The following is a 13,104-nucleotide window of genomic DNA, read 5'->3' as shown; positions in this document are numbered from 1 at the left end:
GAATGGGTCCGCATCCGTGATGCGGAGTGCACACGGCTGGTGTCCCTTGTATTGCGGAACCGCCGTATGCCGGCCGCAATACATCCACGGGGACACATGGTCGTGTGAAAGAGGCCTTTTTGCAGTAGAGATTTAGGTTTGTCATTGAACTCCTTGGGGTTGCACTGCTTGTGCTTCAAGAGTAGTTTCTGAGGGCTCATTCGTTCCGTTATTTTTGCGGACTGTATGCGGAACCATTCATTTCAATGGGTCCGTGTGCATTTCGTTTCAGTATTTCCGTTCCGCAACATTTTGAGTCTTGTCCTATTATTGTCCGCATATCACGTTCCGTGGCTCCATTCAAGTCAATGGGTCCGCAAAAAATACGGAATGCATACGGAACACATCCGTATGTCATCCATATTTTTCAGATCCATGCCCACTTTGCCCATGTGTTTACTGTTTACAAACATTACAGTACATTACAATAATGATTACAAATTTTCTGTTTCCGTTTGCGATCTGCAAAAAACGAATCGCTTATGGAAACAATACAGAGATTTTTTGCGGAAATACGGAACAGAAACGGAAACACTTTGGATACAAAAAATAGATCCGTGAAAAACGGACCACAAAACACATACCATCGTGTGAACAAGCCCTTAAAGGGATTGTCCAAAGTCAGTGGTGAAGGATGCGTTTTTTTTTAGGAGCCAAAAAAATGGATCTGTCACCCATTGACCTTCAATGTATTTAGTGAAGTATCCATTTTTTTCCGTTTTGATTTCACACCACCACATCCTAACGGAATGGATGCATCCTGATGTGCAAAATCAAAACGGATCAGTTTAATTCCAGTATTGAGATCCTCTGCCGGATCTCAATAACGGAATTAACAACGGAAGTGTGAAAGTAGCCTAAGGCCCCTTGCAGACGAGCGTGTCCGGATTAGGTCCGGATGCGTCCCGGTGCATTGCGGCAAACCACGCGCGAGTAGGTATGCAATTGCAGTCAGTCATTGCGTTCCGATGTTCAGTTTTTATCGCGCGGGTGCAATGTGTTTTGCACGCGCGTGATAAAAAACAGACTGTGGTACCCAGACCCGAACTTCTTCACAGAAGTTCAGGTTTGGGTTAGTTGTAGTGTAGATTGTATTATTTCCCCTTATAACATGGTTATAAGGGAAAATAATAGCATTCTGAATACAGAATGCATAGTACAATAGGGCTGGAGGGGTTAAAAAAAAGAATTTAACTCACCTTAATCCACTTGTTCGCGCAGCCGGCATCTCTTCTGTCTTTATCTGTGAGCAATAGGACCTTTGATGACGTCACTGCGTTCATCACATGGTCCATCACATGATCCATCACCATGGTGATGGATCATGTGATGAGCGTAGTGACGTCATCAAAGGTCTTATTGCTCACAGATGAAGACAAAGAGATGCCGGCTGCGCGAACAAGTGGATTAAGGCGAGTTAAATTATTATTTTTATTTTTTTAACCCCTCCAGCCCTATTGTACTATGTATTCTGTATTCAGAATGCTATTATTTTCCCTTATAACCATGTTATAAGGGAAAATAATAATGATCGGGTCCCCATCCCGATCGTCACATAGCAACCGTGCGTGAAAATCGCACTGCATCCGCCCTTGCTTTCGGATGCTTGCGATTTTCACGCAACCCTATTCATTACTATGGGAACTGCGTTACGTGAAAAACGCACAAAGAGGAGCATGCTGCGATTTTCACGCAACGCACAAGTGATGCGTGAAAATCACCGCTCGTGTGCACAGCCCCATAGAAATGAATGGGTCCGGATTCAGTGCGGCTGCAATGCGTTCAACTCACGCATCGCATCTGCGCGGAATACTCGCCCGTGTGAAAGGGGCCTAAGAGTTGTGCCTTTCTCACAGCCATTCATTTGTATATTGACTGCAGGAGGAGCATCTTTGCTCTAAAAACTTACAAATTAACTTTATTGGCTAGCCCAAAAATTTATCACTGCTATAATACTTTTGTCTTTTTTTAACACAAAAGTATTTAAAGGGGTTGTCTCACTTTAGGAAATGGCATTTATGATGAAGAGAAAGTTAATACACGGCACTTACTAATTTATTGTTATTGCCCATATTGCCTCCTTTGGCATAAATCATTTTTCCATCTCATCATACACTGCTCATTTCCATGGCTACACCCCCACCCTGCAATCCATCAGTGGTGGTCATGCTTGCACGCTTTGAGGAAAAGTGTTGGCCTTTGCAGTGGGCGGGATCACGAGAGTGCACACAGGCTGGTGATTTTTCCTATATTGTGCAAGCACGAGCACCGCTGTTGGATTGCAGGATGGTCGTAACCATGGAAACGAGCAGTGTATAATGTGATATAAAAATGAACCAAGCCAGCAAAGGAGGCAATATGGACAATCACAATACATTAGTAAGTGCCTTGTATTAACTTTCTCTACTTGATAAATGCCACTTGCTGAAGTGAGGCAACCCCTTTAACATCACATCGATTTTTCTTTCTAACGTGGTACTACGCTATTTTTGCTATACAGGATAGGGTTAAGTGTGCTTTTAATGTTGCATCTAATGATTGTCAACGGGGCCGTGATGCAACAGTCACAAAGAGTCCAACACTTCTGGCTGCCAGTCATCATAGACCACAATTCAGGTCCCTTGCTACATACGACCTGCTTGCGACTTTTAGCCAAATCACTGCTCTAAAATAGTCACGCAACGGCAAGTTGCAGACACGTTGCACAAACGTTTTTGGTTGCAACTTTTCTGAGACTTACTTTGCCGAGTAGCTCTAGCCTTAGGGTCTGACCAACGAATCGTAGCTCTAGCCTTAGGGTCTGACCAACGTATAACTGGAGCGGCAGTCTAGCATGCACACTGCCATTCTGCTCATCTCTGGAGGTGGGTGGACGCTATACTTGGCTAACTCTGGCGGTCTAATAGAAAATACATGGGGCGACAGGGTGCATTCCCAACTGCTGCTCCTTTCATATGGGGAGTTCATTGGGTCTGTGGATAGGGTCAACCCTTCCAGGGATTGTCCCATCATAGCTAACCTTTTTTAATGCTGCAGCTGTTGCGGCTGACAAGACCTGTGGCAAACAGACGTTTTTTCCTGTGACCAGGACATTTCCTCTGCAGGAAAATGTAGAATTGCATGGTGACAATTCAGCAGGTCCAGTGAGCCCCTGAGGAGCCGGTGCAGAGGATGGGAGTGGTAGTGACCCTGTTGAGATGTTTCGCGATATACTCCCTCGGCAGTTGCTCCCTGGGGATCGGTGCAGTGGAAAGGTGGTTTAAAGACTCAGGTCAGAAATAAAAGCCCCTCGCTAATTAGTGCAAAATACAGTATAACTTGTAGTACATCCAGCAGTAGTTAGTACAAAGTGCAATTTCGGTCCCCAGATAATGAGGTATGTGGCAGGCAAAGTGGCACTTTTTGGCGCCTCTGAAGTGCTAGCTGTGTGTTGATGTCTCTCCCTTGCACTTCTGGCTAACAGCTGTAAGCTGGCACTTGTGGATTTAGGCTTCTGAGTTTGTCTGGTCTGAATCTTATCTAGGTGATGGGTGTCTGAAAAGTATTCCCTCACCTGCATCAGGGTCTGTAAAGCTGTGGCTTTCTGATCACTCTGCTAACTATCAAAGCTGTAGCTTCGGGGAAAGCTGTATCTCGGTGTCCTTGCAGTCTCTGGAGTAGGGCTGCAGTAAACCATTATTTCAGTTATCGAGTATTCTATCTATTTTTTATTACGATTAATCAAGTAATCTAAAAAGAAAAAATGAATTAATAGACTGTTTTCCTTTATAAAAACTCATCAGACCCCCTTCCATCAGTACCCAACACCCTTCGTTACCCCCTGTGTGATCAGCCCAAGTGCATCAGTTCACCCAGTGCCATCAGCTCCCCCCCACCCCAGTGCCATCAGCTCCCCCCCACCCCAGTGCCATCAGCTCCCCCCCCCCCCACCCCAGTGCAATCAGCTCCATTCCCCCAGTGCAATCAGCCCCTCCATGCCATCTATTGCCATGTCCCACACTCCACTCCCCAAGTGCCATCAGATCAGCCCCTCCATGTCCCCACTCCCCCAGTGTCATCAGATCAGCCCCTTTATGTCCCCAACTCCCCCAGTGCCATCAGATCAGCACCTCCATGTCCCCAACTCCCCCAGTGCCATCAGATCAGCACCTCCATGTCCCCCACTCCACCAGTGACATCAGACCAGCCCCTCCATGTCCCCCACTGCCATCAGTCAGCCCCTCCATGTCCCCCACTCCCCCAGTGCCATCAGACCAGCCCCTCCATGTCCCCCACTCCCCCAGTGCCATCAGACCAGCCCGTCCATGTCCCCCACTGCCATCAGTCAGCCCCTCCATGTCCCCCACTCCCACCAGCCCCTCCATGTCCCCCACTCCCACCAGCCCCTCCATGTCCCCAGCGCTGCTCCACAGCTTCTTCCTCTTCTTCTCCGCGCGCTGCACTGGATCCTGACGTCACACAGCGTCGGGCATAGTGCGCGCTTACGTGCACTATGACCTGATGATGTGTCAGGATCCAGTGCAGCGCGATACGGGCCGGCGGGTGACCACGGAGCGGTAAGTAATAGCAATCGCTTCACTCCCGCTCCGTGGTCACATGACACAAACGTGTCGAATTTTTGTGTCGAATTACTCAATTCAATCGAGTAATCGTTTCAGCCCTACTCTGGAGTAGTGGTCTCACCGGAGAATAGGATCTCTTGCTGGTCCCTAAGACCCATTGAGTAGGTGAAGATGGATGTGCTTTTTTCCTCCTCACTGTCCTAACTGGAACTTCCCTCCTGTCAGGAATCAGGGAGAGAGCAACAGAGGGGTTAACCCCTGTCCATGCCAACCATTCCACCCATACCCCATCTGCTGGTGTGCATTCCAATATATACCCCCAGGTCTGGGGTTCTGCACAGGCAACGTCCTAGGAAGTGAGAGGACCTGTGACCATTAGTATTGCTAGCGACCTCCGCCTGTCATACGACGTATATGTATGACTCGCCCGCGGACGCTGTACTTCGGCTTATCACCTGCGCTCTGCAGTATCGATATAGATTTCGTAGAAGGTTTTCCTCCGTTAGGCTCAGTCTTTAGCAATTTCTTCTAATGGTAGAGCCAAACAATACACCTCCATCCGGGTAATGTGTAGTCGGTAGCGCTCGGCTTGCGTTGCTATACACATTGCTACGCTGCCTGTTGTGGGTCTTTGCAGAACACTCTACAGGCAGCACGCAACCGTATAATTAGCAATGTCTGCATATGGCCTTAATAGGAATAATTCACCCAATTTACTCTAATTAGTCAATAACAAGTTGAATTACTCGTTCTGCGGCTGACAGATGCTGTCCGGAAAAATGGCTATTACTGTAAATACATATAACAGACATAGCAGGTAAATCAGTCCGTAATTACTGTGTGTGTGCATGCGTTCATTTACTCCTCGTTCCATAGGGACATAACAAAAAATATGCCCATTTAATTTCATTTTAAAATCATGAAAAAAATAACATGGCCAGCAATTCTGTTTTCTCTGTGAGGGTCAGGGCATCTGCAGTTGCAGAGAGAGCTGAGCCTCTAGGTGTAACGGCAACGCCCCTGTTGCTCCTAGAGGCCAACATAGATGCCTTCAGCTGCCAAGTGCACATGTAACGGTCAGCCAGTGTCATAGGGACAAAGCTGCTGACAGATGCCCTTTAAATAGGCCCTTCCAGCTCAACTGTCTGTTCGATTAAATAACTGTATTCTCACTAAGACCATGTTCACATCTCCAGTGAACATTTCTGGCAGAGACCATGCATGCACTGGATCCAGCATTGCTGTATTTAACAGATCACCGCCAGATCCCTATTGACTATAATGAGATCCACTGGTGATCCGGCTGCTTTCCAGCATATAAGTTGGGTTTCTGCCGGACAAATACCGCCTCATGCAGCGGTTTTTGTCTGGCCAACAGCCGGATCAGGGTGCCGGATCATCTCTATCGGAGATGTGAACGCAGCCTAATATAACCATTATCAATCATCTTTTTCCAAACCTCCTCTACGCCCTCGGTTATTCCTCATAGAAACGTGTGAACTATCTGACAGCTAGGTGGGGGGTGTCACTGTCAGACTGTGCAGGGAAGGGAAATGGTAATACCCAGCTGGTATATTTTTTTGTTATTATTAACGTTTTATTATTTTATTTTATAATATATATATATATATATATATATATATATATATAGACAATGAAAGTCCGCAGCACTCCTTGAAAAGTGCTGCGGACTTTCATTGTCTGTTTTCCGTCCTGAATCGAGGGATTACTGCGGGCACCCTACACCTCAAAACTTCAAGGGAGTGATGCCAGACCTTTTCTATGGATATATATATATATATATATATATATATATATATATATATAATTATACACTCACCTAAAGAATTATTAGGAACACCTGTTCTATTTCTCATTAATGCAATTATCTAGTCAACCAATCACATGGCAGTTGCTTCAATGCATTTAGGGGTCTGGTCCTGGTCAAGACAATCTCCTGAACTCCAAACTGAATGTCAGAATGGGAAAGAAAGGTGATTTAAGCAATTTTGAGCGTGGCATGGTTGTTGGTGCCAGACAGGCCGGTCTGAGTATTTCACAATCTGCTCAGTTACTGGGATTTTCACGCACAACCATTTCTAGGGTTTAAAGTCAAGGTTTGGTGGCTCTCTCACTGATAATACTGTGGAATAGGTGCACTGCCACACAGCACTCCCTGTTGATGTTAGGAGTGTAGATTGGATTATAAAAGGGTTTGGCGTCACTCAATATCTGGCGTTAGTACAGACAGAAAGCAAATATGGTTTCAAAAAGTATTATTTAATATCTCACAACATGTTGTATAAAATGAATAAAAATACCATAAAACACCTTAAAAATACATAATAATGCACGTATACCCTATTGGGACCACTATGTTAGTTGGTATGCAATTCAATTGTCCTTGTAGGTCATACAAAGTCCATGATGGGTTATACGGTGATAACCAATTGGGGTAGGTACAGTTAATGTTAATATGCAGAGCACTATATCGGTTGCAGGTCTACTTTACCGCTCCTAGTAGTCAAATCGTTGCTTGGCTGTGAGCCGCAGGAATCACTACTGTTTGCCGTCCGGCTGTTTGGCTGTGAGCTGCAAGGACCTTTGGAGGCGTGGTTGACGATTCCCCGTATAGCTGAGTATACTCTGACCTTTCAGGACCTGACGGTGGCGTCCCACGTGGTGTCGGTCGGATAGGTCAGGTGGCTCTTATTTCAAGCGGGGGTTTCAAATAGATACAAAGTTCATTTGTAGTTGTAATCGTCTTCCTTATCTTGTCCCACACTGTCTGCCGGCAGACAGTGTGGGACAAGATAAGGAAGACGATTACAACTACAAATGAACTTTGTATCTATTTGAAACCCCCGCTTGAAATAAGAGCCACCTGACCTATCCGACCGACACCACGTGGGACGCCACCGTCAGGTCCTGAAAGGTCAGAGTATACTCAGCTATACGGGGAATCGTCAACCACGCCTCCAAAGGTCCTTGCAGCTCACAGCCAAACAGCCGGACGGCAAACAGTAGTGATTCCTGCGGCTCACAGCCAAGCAACGATTTGACTACTAGGAGCGGTAAAGTAGACCTGCAACCGATATAGTGCTCTGCATATTAACATTAACTGTACCTACCCCAATTGGTTATCACCGTATAACCCATCATGGACTTTGTATGACCTACAAGGACAATTGAATTGCATACCAACTAACATAGTGGTCCCAATAGGGTATACGTGCATTATTATGTATTTTTAAGGTGTTTTATGGTATTTTTATTCATTTTATACAACATGTTGTGAGATATTAAATAATACTTTTTGAAACCATATTTGCTTTCTGTCTGTACTAACGCCAGATATTGAGTGACGCCAAACCCTTTTACATTTCTAGGGTTTACAAAGAATGGTGTGAAAAGGGAAAAACATCCAGTATGCGGCAGTCCTGTGGGCAAAAATGCCTTGTGGATTCTAGAGGTCAGAGGAGAATGGGCCGACTGATTCAAGCTGATAGAAGAGCAACGTTGACTGAAATAACCACTCGTTACAACCGAGGTATGCAGCAAAGCATTTGTGAAGCCACAACACGCACAACCTTGAGGCGGATGGGCTACAACAGCAAAAGACCCCACCGGGTACCACTCATCTCCACTACAAATAGGAAAAAGAGGCTACAATTTGCACGAGCTCACCAAAATTGGACTGTTGAAGACTGGAAAAATGTTGCCTGGTCTGATGAGTCTCGATTTCTGTTGAGACATTCAAATGGTAGAGTCCGAATTTGGCGTAAACAGAATGAGAACATGTATCCATCCTCTGATGGCTACTTCCAGCAGGATAATGCACCATGTCACAAAGCTCGAATCATTTCAAATTGGTTTCTTGAACATGACAATGAGTTCACTGTACTAAAATGGCCCCCACAGTCACCAGATCTCAACCCAATAGAGCATCTTTGGGATGTGGTGGAACGGGAGCTTCGTGCCCTGCATGTGCATCCCTCAAATCTCCATCAACGGCAAGATGCTATCCTATCAATATGGGCCAACATTTCTAAAGAATGCTATCAGCACCTTGTTGAATCAATGCCACGTAGAATTAAGGCAGTTCCTAATAATTCTTTAGGTGAGTGTGTGTATATATATATATATATATATATATATATACTATATATACCAGTATATATAATGTTTTAGGAGGAATAGATGCCCCGTGTCACAGAATACACGTATTTATTAATGTAGACATGTCAGGAGTAGTGATGAGCGGCATAGGCAATATTCGTTTTCGCGATATTTCGTAAATTTTCGCAATAAATTCGCAAATTCTAGAATTCATGATCGCCAGTCATTATTTTCGCAATTGCGCAAATCGGCACTAATGATGCGCATAATTTTGGTGCAATACATGCAACTTCACATTTTATCAGGTCTGAGTATATATTACTGATTGGTGCACTAAGTATTCACAGCACTATGTCTGTAGCATGTAAGTATGGACAGCAGAGAAACAGTAATTCCTATCACACTACCTAACACCTTGCACTGGAATAGCTACACTATATCACTATCTAACCTACACAGACTATCTCCCACTAATTATCTGTATTATATATATGAGCTAACTAACTATCTAATGTAATTACACAGCAAAGCACAGAGCACAGCAATGACTCTTCTGTCTCTCTCAGAACTGAAAAAAACTGCAGAAAATGGCTGCTGGGGAGGTTGTTATATAGTAAGGGGTAGGCAACTTTCCTATTGGTTCCTAGGGATGTTGCTAAGCTCTGACGAAGATATTGCAGCCTTCTCATTGGCCCACAAGCAAGAAGGCAGGTTACTGATGAAAAAAAAAATCTAGAATATTTGCGATTACGAATATATAGCACTATATTCTACATCTTTGCGAATTCTCGAAGTGGTGATATTCGCAATAAAAATTCGCGATTAGAATATTTGTGATCAACACTAATCAGGAGAGGGGTTTTCTAGGATTTAAATACAAACCGGATTCCAAAAAAGTTGGGACACTATACAAATCGTGAATAAAAACTGAATGCAATGATGTGGAGGTGCCAACTACTAATATTTTATTCAGAATAGAACATAAATCACGGAACAAAAGTTTAAACTGAGAAAATGTACCATTTTAAGGGAAAAATATGTTGAATCAGAATTTCATGGTGTCAACAAATCCCCAAAAAGTTGGGACAAGGCCATTTTCACCACTGTGTGGCATCTCCCCTTCTTCTTACAACACTCAACAGACGTCTGGGGACCGAGGAGACCAGTTTCTCAAGTTTAGAAATAGGAATGCTCTCCCATTCTTGTCTAATACAGGCCTCTAACTGTTCAATCGTCTTGGGCCTTCTTTGTTGCACCTTCCTCTTTATGATGCGCCAAATGTTCTCTATAGGTGAAAGATCTGGACTGCAGACTGGCCATTTCAGTACCCGGATCCTTCTCCTACGCAGCCATGATGTTGTGATTGATGCAGAATGTGGTCTGGCATTATCTTGTTGAAAAATGCAGGGTCTTCCCTGAAAGAGATGACGTCTGGATGGGAGCATATGTTGTTCTAGAACCTGAATATATTTTTCTGCATTGATGGTGCCTTTCCAGACATGCAAGCTGCCCATGCCACACGCACTCATGCAACCCCATACCATCAGAGATGCAGGCTTCTGAACTGAGCGTTGATAACAACTTGGGTTGTCCTTGTCCTCTTTGGTCCAGGTGACATGGCGTCCCAGATTTCCAAAAAGAACTTCGAATGGTGACTCGTCTGACCACAGAACAGTCTTCCATTTTGCCACACTCCATTTTAAATGATCCCTGGCCCAGTGAAAACGCCTGAGCTTGTGGATCTTGCTTAGAAATGGCTTCTTCTTTGCACTGTAGAGTTTCAGCTGGCAACGGCGGATGGCACGGTGGATTGTGTTCACTGACAATGGTTTCTGGAAGTATTCCTGAGCCCATTCTGTGATTTCCTTTACAGTAGCATTCCTGTTTGTGGTGCAGTGTCGTTTAAGGGCCCGGAGATCACGGGCATCCAGTATGGTTTTACGGCCTTGACCCTTACGCACAGAGATTGTTCCAGATTCTCTGAATCTTCGGATGATGTTATGCACAGTTGATGATGATAGATGCAAAGTCTTTGCAATTTTTCGCTGGGTAACACCTTTCTGATATTGCTCCACTATCTTTCTGCGCAACATTGTGGGAATTGGTGATCCTCTACCCATCTTGGCTTCTGAGAGACACTGCCACTCTGAGAAGCTCTTTTTATACCCAATCATGTTGCCAATTGACCTAATTAGTGTTAATTGGTCTTCCAGCTCTTCGTTATGCTCAAATTTACTTTTTCCAGCCTCTTATTGCTACTTGTCCCAACTTTTTGGGGATTTGTTGACACCGTGAAATTTTGAATCAACGTATTTTTCCTTTTAAAATGATACATTTACTCGGATTAAACGTTTGATCTGTCATCTACGTTCTATTACAAATAAAATATTGACATTTGCCATCTCCACATCATTGCATTCAGTTTTTATTCACAATTTGTTTAGTGTCCCAACTTTTTTGGAATCCGGTTTGTATATTCAGGGTAGGTCAACATACAAACAATGCTGCGTGGGGTGCAATGTGGCGGTATGGCGACTGTTTACTGTATGTAAGATGTACATGAGGCTTTACACATTTTTTTTTGTTGATTTGTTGCTACTGAATATAAATTGCAGAAAACTCAATAAACCGTTAATAAAACATTCTTACAAGTGTTATCTGACGGCTGCAGATACCTCACGAATGGGTTTATTCCATTCCTGTGTGATACATTTTTTAATATCACGTTTGCTATAAAACATATATAAGTATTACGTTTTCTGAAATTTCATATGGACACAAGAGGTTTTAGTAGCTGAATGGGCTTTGTTTACCAGGGGCACGTGCTGCTGTAGGGCAAAAGGAGCATTTTGCTGCAGTAAATCTGCTGGTTTACTCCTGGGATCTTTTCTCCGCAATATATTACAGGTTATCGGGTCATCTGTGGTGCGCTGCCGAGATTATGTTCCATCATAAGCACTTTCTGCCAGGTTTAGTTTACTTAGACAACGAGAATCAGCTCAGTGTTCCTACTGGGAGAATAAGGAAGAACAATTTTCAAGATGTTCAGACAGAAAATTGGACAATCGAATGCTTTGTTTTGTTTTTTTTTTGTTTTTTTTTTACTGTAAATGGATTAGATGCAAATTGTGCATTTTATATGGTCTGACCAAGGGGGTGACTGGTCCTGTGTCTTCTCCTACTGTCTCTGGATCTCCCCAAGTGGTTTTCTGTTTCCAGCAGATTATGCAAGGCTGTCGTCAGCTATTCATACATGGCCTTCCCTTCGGTGGGCTGTTGTTTTTGCACTGCCAGCGACATGCATGCTTCTGCACAGGTCGTTCTGCAGTCTCCCCTCTCTCTCTTCTTACTAACCTACAATCAGTTGACAAGAAGCAGGGGTTAGTCTACACTACTCACAAAAAGTTGGGGATATTTGGCTTTCTGGTGAAATTTATGGAAAACATAAAAAGTTCACGCTACTGTGACTGTATATCATGGATGTAGGGCATTTAAGTAGAAGCACGCAATGGTGATTTCCTCATCTCAAGCAATTCATTGAAACAAAAGCCAACAACAGTAGTGGGTATTCCCTCACAAAAATGTCAATGTCTCATAAACTTGTCATGTGGCTTTCAGCATCAATTAAAGCTTGACAATGACATCTCGTGCTGTTTACAAGTCGACTTATTGTCTGCTGAGGCATGGCATCCCATTCTTCTTGAAAGGCATTGATCCGGATCCGGCCTTAAGCTAAACGTCGTTTCGGCGCATTGCCGGATCCGACGTTTAGCTTTTTCTGAATGGTTACCATGGCTGCCGGACCGCTAAAGTCCTGGCAGCCATGGTAAAGTGTAGTGGGGAGCGGGGGAGCAGTATACTTACCGTCCGTGCGGCTCCCCGGGCGCTCCAGAGTGACGCCAGGGCGCCCCACGCGCATGGATGACGTGATCACATGGCACGTCATCCTTGCGCATGGGGCGCTCTGACGTCATTCTGGAGCGCCCCGGGAGCCGCACGGACTGTAAGTGTACTGCTCCCCCGCTCCCCACTACTACTATGGCAACCAGGACTTTAATAGCGTCTTCAAATGCTTTCAGTTCACTTGCGTTTTTCCGGATCCGGCGTGTAATTCCGGCAAGTGGAGTACACGCCGGATCCGGACAACGCAAGTGTGAAAGAGCCCTTATGCCTTTCTGTGACTCTTCCAGTCTCTCTGTATCTCTGTTGCAACCTGCTGATGACACTCTGTGATAGGGCTACAGCTATCAACTATTTTATAATCGAGCATTCTATTAATTAATCCAACGATTAATCGAGTACTCTAATAACAAAAAAACTAATTAAAAGAACGTTTTTCTTTATAAAAACTCATCAGCCCCCCAGTGCCATCAGCTTCCACCCC

General features: G+C 44.4%; 1 protein-coding gene and 1 long non-coding RNA gene across 3 annotated transcripts in view; both read left to right on the top strand.

Moving 5' to 3' along the window:
- SYN2 (synapsin II) overlaps nt 1–13,104 on the top strand; it is a 284,431-nt gene that overhangs the window by 87,563 nt on the left and 183,764 nt on the right. The gene's annotated exons all lie outside the window — the stretch shown is intronic.
- Nucleotides 3,676–6,782, top strand: LOC120979625. Its single transcript, XR_005774338.1, has 4 exons — nt 3,676–3,686; nt 5,108–5,112; nt 5,657–5,663; nt 6,705–6,782. It is a non-coding gene; the product is annotated as an uncharacterized LOC120979625 (long non-coding RNA).

The sequence above is a fragment of the Bufo bufo genome, chromosome 9 (genome assembly GCF_905171765.1).
Source record: "Bufo bufo chromosome 9, aBufBuf1.1, whole genome shotgun sequence".
NCBI classification, from domain to species: Eukaryota; Metazoa; Chordata; class Amphibia; order Anura; family Bufonidae; genus Bufo; species Bufo bufo.
Note: the sequence above shows the minus strand (reverse complement) of the source record. Positions and strands in the feature narration are given on the sequence as shown.